This window comes from Coregonus clupeaformis, chromosome 23 (assembly GCF_020615455.1).
Source record: "Coregonus clupeaformis isolate EN_2021a chromosome 23, ASM2061545v1, whole genome shotgun sequence".
Lineage (NCBI taxonomy): Eukaryota > Metazoa > Chordata > Actinopteri > Salmoniformes > Salmonidae > Coregonus > Coregonus clupeaformis.
This window is the reverse complement of record NC_059214.1, coordinates 4,437,019-4,447,037: the sequence shown is the minus strand read 5'-3', so window position 1 is coordinate 4,447,037 and position 10,019 is coordinate 4,437,019. Positions and strand designations below refer to the sequence as shown.

At 45.5% G+C, this 10,019-nt stretch overlaps 1 long non-coding RNA gene across 1 annotated transcript; it reads right to left on the bottom strand.

Moving 5' to 3' along the window:
* Positions 1 to 2,706: 2,706 nt before the first annotated feature.
* On the bottom strand, positions 2,707 to 5,426 carry LOC121536493. Its single transcript, XR_005994875.1, has 2 exons — positions 4,684 to 5,426; positions 2,707 to 4,529 (listed from the first exon to the last, which is right to left on the bottom strand). It is a non-coding gene; the product is annotated as an uncharacterized LOC121536493 (long non-coding RNA).
* Between the last annotated feature and the right edge of the window lie 4,593 nt (positions 5,427 to 10,019).

Genomic DNA, 10,019 nt, shown 5'->3' with positions numbered 1-10,019 from the left:
AAAAAAAACTGATGTTTTTTTAGACATGGTTCGAATCAACCCCAGGACACTACACAAGTATTTACAATACTTGTTACACTGTCCTTAAAACATGAAACATATGATTTAAAAGAATAAACATAAGGGAGTTTATTCCCTCAGAAGTTGTTACACTGTACTTAAAACAATAATTACATTACAACGTGATAGTTTTAATAAAGTTAAATCAGTTTATTAAATTTGTATATCGTTTATTACCTCGGAGCAAATTGTTTTACAGTAGAGGAGGGGACACTGTGATTAACTGAGTGCCTCTTCAGAGCAAGGCATCCATATCCTGTGAGATGCAAAGTAGGTAAATAAAAGCAAAATCTGAAGATAAACACATAAAGTGGATTGTTCTACTTTCAATATTCTACCTCGGCAGTTACATGCTTCATGATCAACACCTATTTATTCATTTTTTCATGCAACAAAGCTGGATAGTGGTTTTAGGTCTGTTAAGTGTAAACAGTTTGATATGTGAATGTAAATGCATTGCTTTTTATTTTCTTCAAATGGCACTCATCTCCTTTTCATCTAATTTAACATTACTGAACAAAAGGCACATCTTAATAGGTGGTCCAGGTACAGTGAGGGAAAAAAGTATTTGATCCCCTGCTGATTTTGTACGTTTGCCCACTGACAAAGACATGATCAGTCTATAATTTGAATGGTAGGTTTATTTGAACAGTGAGAGACAGAATAACAACAAAAAAATCCAGAAAAACGCATGTCAAAAATGTTGATTTGCATTTGAATGAGGGAAATAAGTATTTGACCCCTCTACAAAACATGACTTAGTACTTGGTGGCAAAACCCTTGTTGGCAATCACAGAGGTCAGACGTTTCTTGTAGTTGGCCACCAGGTTTGCTCACGTCTCAGGAGGGATTTTGTTCCACTCCTCTTTGCAGATCTTCTCCAAGTCATTACGGTTTCGAGGCTGACGTTTGGCAACTCGAACCTTCAGCTCCCTCCACAGATTTTCTATGGGATTAAGGTCTGGAAACTGGCTAGGCCACTCCAGGACCTTAATGTGCCTCTTCTTGAGCCACTTCTTTGTTGCCTTGGCCGTGTGTTTTGGGTCATTGTCATGCTGGAATACCCATCCATGACTCATTTTCAATGCCCTGGCTGAGGGAAGGAGGTTCTCACCCAAGATTTGACGGTACATGGCCCCGTCCATCGTCCCTTTGATGCGGTGAAGTTGTCCTGTCCCCTTAGCAGAAAAACACCCCCAAAGCATAATGTTTCCACCTCCATGTTTGACGGTGGGGATGGTGTTCTTGGGGTCATAGGCAGCATTCCTCCTCCTCCAAACACGGCGAGTTGAGTTGATGCCAAAGAGCTCGATTTTGGTCTCATCTGACCACAACACTTTCACCCAGTTCTCCTCTGAATCATTCAGATGTTCATTGGCAAACTTCAAACAGGCCTGTATATGTGCTTTCTTGAGCAGGGGGACCTTGCGGGCGCTGCAGGATTTCAGTCCTTCACGGCGTAGTGTGTTACCAATTGTTTTCTTGATGACTATGGTCCCAGCTGCCTTGAGATCATTGACAAGATCCTCCCGTGTAGTTATGGGCTGATTCCTCGCCGTTCTCATGATCATTGCAACTCCACGAGGTGAGAACTTGCATGGAGCCCCAGGCCGAGGGAGATTGACAGTTCTTTTGTGTTTCTTCCATTTGCGAATAATCGCACCAACTGTTGTCACCATCTCACCAAGCTGCTTGGTGATGGTCTTGTAGCCCATTCCAGCCTTGTGTAGGTCTACAGTCTTGTCCCTGACATCATTGGAGAGCTCTTTGGTCTTGGCCATGGTGGAGAGTTTGTAATCTGATTGATTGATTGCTTCTGTGGACAGGTGCTTTTATACAGGTAACAAGCTGAGATTAGGAGCACTCCCTTTAAGAGTGTGCTGTAGTATCTGAACTGTTTATAATTTTGGCTGATGTTTGCAAATGGTGTGTTAGAGGAACTTTACTTTGCCTTGCTGAAACATCTGGAAAGCATTACTATAGGGGCCCCCTGAAACAGAGGAGACTTGGATATGTGGAAGCCAGGGATTGGTCCATTCAAAACACCCATATTATGTTACATAGGATAAATACCATGGTTGGAACAAAGGACGGAGAGAATAATAATTTTTAGATTGGGTTAATTGTTCTCCGGATTTCTGCAGAAATCTGTAAATTGACGCTGGAACCTTTGATATAATAAACCTTTATAATCAAGTACAGTGTCCGCGGATTTCTTGTCTACACAGCATATCAGCATCGTTGTCTCGACACCACAGTGCTCCTAATTTCAGCTCGTTACCTGTATAAAAGACACCAGGGAGCCAGAAATCTTTCTGATTGAGAGGGGGTCAAATACTTATTTTTTCCCTCACTGTAAGTCATGACATAACACATGTGGGGCGGGGGGGCTTTCCTATTCTCTATTGCTCCTCTATTGTTCCTCAAGCAAGGCGGGAGGCTAATGACATCATGGATTCCCATCAGACCAACTCCTTCAATGCCTAACATTTTTTCTTTAGTGTGTGTACTTTACTGTGTTTATAGTTGGGATATCGCTTTTCAAAAGTAGTTCAGAAATCGCTGGTGGAGGTCTTGCATTTGGAGGACGTTGCATTTCCATTTTAATGCATATAAATACAATATAAAAAAAACAGAGAAGATTGCTTTAAGTTGAGGTTTAATTTAATGAAATCAAAGGCATATTTATGATAGTGTTGGAGCACAATCGAAATGCATGTATCTTATTAATAAAGTCAACATCAAAGCAACTCAGAGAAGATTACTTTACCTTGGTGTTTACTTTAATGAAATCACAGCCATTTGTATAATAGTGTATAATCCTTTGTACAACAAACTTATTCACACACTAACTATAGCAATTGATTTGTAATACAGGACATATTCACCGCAATTAGAATAAAATGTTGGTCTTTGTGCAACATTTACAAAAAATAGCAATGAACAATAATATATACAGTGAAATATAGTAATGTATGTACAGTAATGTAAAAGAATGGACAGTACCTGTGAAAGAGATACCAATCAAACGAGAGTCCAAACCACTTCCATCAATGAAAACAGTGTTGTGTAATGAAGCATATGTGTAACTGTATGAAGCGAAGGTCTTAAGTTAAAACATTCTACTGCAATGGTTTTACAAGTTGGATTGTACAACCCAGAATGAAGGGTTTGAAAGGATGAAGTGTCTGGTTTTATGTGTTGATTTTGCTTACTTATAATGACATATTTTGATAGAACCTCCTTTGATAGTTTAAGCAATAACCAAATGAATTAATCATGAATAATGAATCATGTAAATCATCCAAATATAACTTGTCTGTGTAAGCAGTATATAAGAGAACTAACAGGACTGCCCCGGGAGAGCTCCCGACCGATGTGTACTATGATGCATTAAGTTTGTTGGAACCTCTCCAGTTAACTGACAATAAAGAATGATTCATTTAAGTTTGACTTTGAGTCCCTGGTGGTCATTTCCTTGACAATTTGGCGTCATGAAAAGGATGATTGATTCTGCCTGGGGAGCTTTCCAGTGAGGGTCTGCAAGGAAAATCGTTGGGGCATTTTATGAAGCGTGAGGGAAATTCCCGTCTGACCAAAAGACAAGGAGGACCCACCCAGACCCTTACTGCGAGACACATAATCCGCGGACAATTGAGGGACAGAGCTTCCGACCGACGTGTACTATGGTGCATTAAGTTTGTTGGAACCTCTTCAGTTAACTGACAATAAAGAATGATTCATTTAAGTTTGACTTTGAATCCCTGGTGGTAATTTCCACGACAATAGATTTTCAGCTCCTATTTATTTCTGTGTGTGTGTGTGTGTGTATAGAGTCACTCCCCCTTCTCCACCACCCATCTCTTCTTTTCAGTCTCATAAAAGCTCCCTCCAATACTCTGTGCAAGGTACAGGGAAAACACTAGGCACTAGATATTTTCCTGCCACTCAAGGAAAGCTGATATGGGCTGTTGGGGTCTTGTTTCAGCGGCTGGTGGCAGAACCTGTACAGACGGCTGGAGGGATGCTGCTCTGAGGATTTTCTCTTTCCTCTTTCCTCTGTTCGCTCCTTCCTCACTGCCCCCCTCTGCTTTGAGGCCTCCAGCTCCCATTAAAAGAAGCCAGCAGAAGCAAAATCCTCAAATGGCATTGTTGAATTGGTGAGGCCTTCTGCTGGGTAAGTGCAGGTGGCAGGGGACATGACTGGGACACTGAGCGTTTCACTCTCTGCAGTAACATAATGCCACAGCTGTGTGTCTCTAGGAGCTTCTCTGGGCTGGTGTTAAGAGCAGTGCAGATTCACCCGCTTCAGGATAGCTTCCTCCCCATGGTGCTTGGCCAATAGCCCATCACTGGCAGCTCTAATGGGCTCTGTCCATCGGCCATGGTACAAGATGAAGACTCAACCTCATCTCTTGATGGGCCCAGTGGAGAAGCTGTCAAGGGCAATGGTGGTGTGCTTGGCAGATCTGAAAGAGGCACAATATTATTTGAATGACAAAGCCTTTACTATACACTAACCTGAATCAAGTGTGTGCTTGTGTGTGTGTGTGTGAGAGAGAGAAAGACAGAATGAGTTAGTGCCTGCACACATAAATATGTGTGTGATATCATTTGAATTACCTGTAACCATCAGGTACTCTTCAGAGCAATCCTCTTTTGTTGTGGCAGGATCTGGTGCAAAGGAGAGCAGAACAGGACAGCCTGTAGGGAGGACCACTGTTAGAGCTGGGCCTTCGCTGCTGCGGCCGGATTGGTCTCAGCAGAGAGGAGATCCAGAAGGTCATGCATGTCGTTCCTCTCCTGAAATAGAGGCCCAATTACCTTAAACTAGAATAATCATAAAGCTAAACTATGTGAGTGTGTGATTGAGAGGCGGAGAGTGATCATGTCACCGTGTTGTTTCTTTTTTGTTGCATTCAGTCACGAAATGCACAATATGAGCTTTTCCCGACTGCTAAGTGTACTCGCGCTGACAAGCCCTGGTGTGTGTGTTCATATGACATAGAAGTTTGTCAACCTGAACGAGTCCTTGAAGTAGGATATTCAGTGATTAGCTTTGGCATCAAGTACTATCAACAGTGTACAGTAAAAATGATATAAAACATTCAGATCTTAATTGACATAGGCTTAATCATCTGAAGTTTCACAACCTCTAGGGCTTAGTCATCACTCGAGTTTAATAACGGATGTAGGCTACATTAAAAGTGTGTACTCACTTCTCGACCGTTGTGATATGCATTCATTGTCACAACCGTTGTTGACAAATGCATTCCATATCCGTTGTTCCACCTGAGTGTAGACTAAACCTGTTCATGTTCCAATTCAAAAACATTGAACCCTAGTGGTCTGAATATTGACTTTGATCTCAGGCCCGTCTTATGAAAAATTATTATTTTTCTTATAAATTAGTCTTATAAATGAATATATTATTTCTACAGCTTATCATCGTACACCCAATATGTTCCCCCTGTTGATGATGCTTATTATGCATTATGGTTGAACCAAAAGATTACATGTAACAAACATTTAATTAAATTGGAAACAATTAAATATATATGTGAAATTACATTCAAATCAAATCAAATTGTATATGTCACATGCGGTGAATACAACAGGTGTAGACCTTACTGTGAAATGCTTACTTACAAGCCCTTAACCAGCAATGAAGTTCAAGAAATAGAGTTAAGAAAATATTTACATAAATAAACTGAAGTAGAAAATAAAATAAAAAGTAAAACAATAAAATAACAATAACGAGGCTATATACAGGGGTACCAGTACCGAGTTAATGTGCGGGGGCACAGGTTAGTCGAGGTAATCTGTACATGTAGGTAGGGGTAAAGTAGCAGCAGTGTAAAAACACTGTCAATGTAAATAGTCTGGGTGGCCATTTGATTAATTGTTCCGCAGTCTTATGGCTTGGGGGTAGAAGCTGTTAAGGAGCCTTTTGGACCTAGACTTGGCGCTCTGGTACCGCTTGCCGTGCGGTAGCAGAGAGAACAGACTATGGCTTGGGTGACTGTTGGGCCTTCCTATAACACCGCCTGGTATATAGATCCTGGATGGCAGGAAGCTTGGCCCCAGTGATGTACTGGGCCATATGCATTACCCTCTGTAGTGCCTTATGGTCGGATCTCCTGAGGGGGAAAATGTGTTGTTATGCCCTCTTCACGACTGTCTTGGTGTGTTTGGACCATGATAGTTTGTTGGTGATGTGGACACCAAGGAACTTGAAACTCTCGACCCGCTCCACTGCAGCCCTGTCGATGTTAATGGGGGCCTGTTCGGCCCTCCTTTTCCTGTAGTCCATGATCGCTCCGTTGTCTTGCTCAGAATTGATAGAGAGATTGTTGTCCTGGCACCACACTCCCAGGTCTCTGACCTCCTTCCTATGGGCTGTCTCATCGTTGTCGGTGATCAGGCCTACCACTGTTGTGTCGTCAGCAAACTTAATGATGGTGTTGGAGTCGTGCTTGGCCAGTGAACAGGGAGTAAAGGAGGGGACTAAGCACGCACACCTGAGGGGCCCCAGTGTTGAGGATCAGCGTGGCAAATGTGTTGTTGCCCACCCTTATCACCTGGGGGCGGCCCGTCAGGAAGTCCAGGATCCAGTTGCAGAGGGAGGTGTTTAGTGCCAGGGTCCTTAGCTTAGTGATGAGCTTTGTGGGCACTATGGTGTTGAACACTAAGCTGTATTCAATGAAAAGCATTCTCACATAGGTGTTCCTTTTTTCTAGGTGGGAAGGGAAGTGTGGAGTGCGATTGAGATTGCGTCATCTGTGGATCTGTTGGGGCGGTATGCGAATTGTTGATGTGAGTCATGACCAGACTTTCAAAACACTTCATGGCTACCGACGTGAGAGCTACGGGGCAGTAGTCATTTAGACAGGTTACCTTCACTTTCTTGGGCACAGGGACTATGGTGGTTTGCTTAAAACATGTAGGTATTACAGACTCGGTCAGGGAGAGGTTGAAAATGTCAGTGAAGACACTTGCCAGTTGGTCCGCGCATGTCCTGGTAATCCATCTGGCCCCGCGGCCTTGTAAATGTTGACCTGTTTAAAGGTCTTTCTCACATCGGCTATGCAGAGCGTGATCACACAGTCGTCCGGAACAGCTGGTGTTCTCATGCATGCTTCAGTGTTGCTTACCACGAAGCGAGCATAAAAGGCATTTAGCTCATTTGGTAGGCTTGCATCACTGGGCAGCTCATGGCTGGGTTTCCCATTGTAGTCCGTAATAGTTTGCAAGCCCTGCCACATCCGACGAGCGTCATAGCCGGTGTAGTAGGATTCATTCTTAGTCCTGTATTGACACTTTGCCTGTTTGATGGTTCGTCTGAGTGCATAGCGGGGTTTCTTATAAGCTTCCAGATTAGTGTCCTGGTCCCTGAAAGTGCCAGCTCTACCCTTTAGCTCAATGCAGATGTTGCCTTAATCCATGGCTTCTGGTTGGGATATGTACGTACGGTCACTGTGGGGACAACGCCGTCGATGCACTTATTGATGAAGCCAGTGACTTAGGTGGTATACTCCTCAATGCCATTGGATGAATCCCGGAACATATTCCAGTCTGTGCTAGCAAAACAGTCCTGTAGCGTAGCATCCACGTCATCTGACCACTTCCGTATTGAGCGAGTCACTGGTACTTCCTGCTTTAGTTTTTGCTTGTAAGCAGGAATCAGAAGGATAGAATTATGGTCAGATTTGCCAAATGGAGGGCGAGGGAGAGCTTTGTATGCGTCTCTGTGTGTGGAGTAAAGGTGGTCTAGAGTTTTTCTTCCTCTGGTTGCACATGTGACTTGCTGGTAGAAATTAGGTAAAACTGATTTAAATTTGCCTGAATTAAAGTCCCCGGCCACTAGGAGCGCCACTTCTGGATGAGCATTTTCTTGATTGCTTGTGGCCTTATACAGCTCGTTGAGTGCAGTCTTAGTGCCAGCATTGGTTTGTGGTGGTAAATAGACGGCTGCGAATAGATCTCTCTTGGTAGATAGTGTGGTCTGCAGCTTATCATGAGGTACTCTACGTCAGGCGAGCAATACCTTGAGACTTCTTTAATGTTAGACATCGTGCACCAGCTGTTATTGACAAATAGACACATACCCCCACCCCTCGTCTTACCAGACGTAGCTGCTCTGTCCTGCCGATGCACGGAAAACCCAGCCAGCTCTATATCATCCGTGTCCTCGTTCAGCCACGACTCAGTGAAACATAAGATATTACAGTTTTAATGTCCCGTTGGTAGAATAGTCTCGATCGTAGATCATCCAGTTTATTTTCCGGTGATTGCACATTGGCCAATAGAACAGATGGTAGAGGCGGTTTACCCACTTGCTGACTAATTCTCACAAGACACCCCGACCTCCGACCCCTGTATTTCCGTATTTTCTTCAAGCGAATAACGGGAATGTCACGGATTCTGCCGAGGCTGCTCCTCCTCCTTGTTCGGGCAGGCTTCGGCGTTCGTCGTCCCCGGAGTACTAGCTGCCACCGTTGAATGTTTCTATGTTTGATTGCTTTTGTCTGTCCATTGCACCTGTGTCCGTTTGTGTCTGATTATGTGTTCTATAAGTTGCCTGTTTTGTATTGGTTAGGTTGTGTGTTGTTATTCGCCTGTCCGTTAGTGCTGCGTGTTCTCTCTGTTTATTGTTTTGTTAGTTTACGCACAGTCTGCGTAATCGCTCGCCTCTGTTTGTTGTTGAGGCCGTTCATTGTATTGTGCTTGGTTTTGCACTAGTAAACGTTGTTGGACTAAGCTTCGGTGTCCTGCGCCTGACTCCCGCACCACATTAACCTCAGCTAGTGACAGAACAACACACCAAGATGGAGTCAGCAGGAGCAGCGGCGGCACCCAAGTCGCTGGAGGATCGGATCAGCGACCAAGACACCATGATCCGGCAACTTGGGGCCACCATGAACGAGGTGTCCAACACGCTGCGCCGATTGGTTACGGGGGAGGTGCCCACGCCTTCGCACACCTTACCATCATCATCGGCCAGTCCTCCTCTCCCAGCACCGGAACCCAGTGGCATTCGGCTCTCGCTCCCGAGGGCTTATGATGGTTCTGCAGCCGGGTGTCAGGGGTTCCTCCTGCAGGTGGAACTCTACCTGGCCACCATACACCCGGCGCCCTCGGGATACGAGAGCGTCTCCGCCCTCATCTCCTGTCTATCCGGCAAGGCGTTGGAGTGGGCCAACGCCGAATGGAGGGGAATAGACGCCGCCACCATCACCTACGCGGAGTTCTCCCGCCGCTTCAGGGCTGTGTTCGATCATCCACCTGAGGGGAAGGCGGCGGGGGAGCGTCTGTTCCATCTCCGACAGGGGAAGAGGAGTGCACAGGAGTTCGCCCTGGAGTTCCGGACTCTAGCGGCGGATGCGGGGTGGAATGAGAGGGCCCTCATCAACCATTACCGGTGTAGTCTACGAGAGGACGTTCGTTGTGAGCTGGCCTGCAGGGACACCAACCTATCCTTCGACCAGTTGGTGGACATTTCCATCCGTCTCGACACCCTGCTGGCTACCCGCGGACGTCCCGAGTGGGGGTCGTCCATTCCACCCTCCAGCACCTCCGAGCCGGTTCCCATGGAGCTCGGGGGTGCTGGCGCTAGGGAGAGGAGGAGAGAGAACCCGAGGGGGGCCGCCCCTGCACCAACTGTGGCCGTGGAGGACACACTGCGGCTAGGTGCTGGGGAGGGTCTCCTGGGAGAGGGGACAACAGGTCACGCACTGGGGAGTCATTTCAGGTGAGTAGGCGCCCCACTTACCCAGAGCTCTCTGTTGGTCACTTGTGTATACCTGTGAGATTTCCACAGGTGGCACCTCATTCCCAGCATAAGGCGCTAGTAGACTCAGGCGCAGCTGGGAACTTTGTTGATCGTGAATTTTGTTATAGGTTAGGAATTCCCCTTCGGCCGGTAGAAGCCCCCTTTCCTGTTCATGCCCTAGACAGCC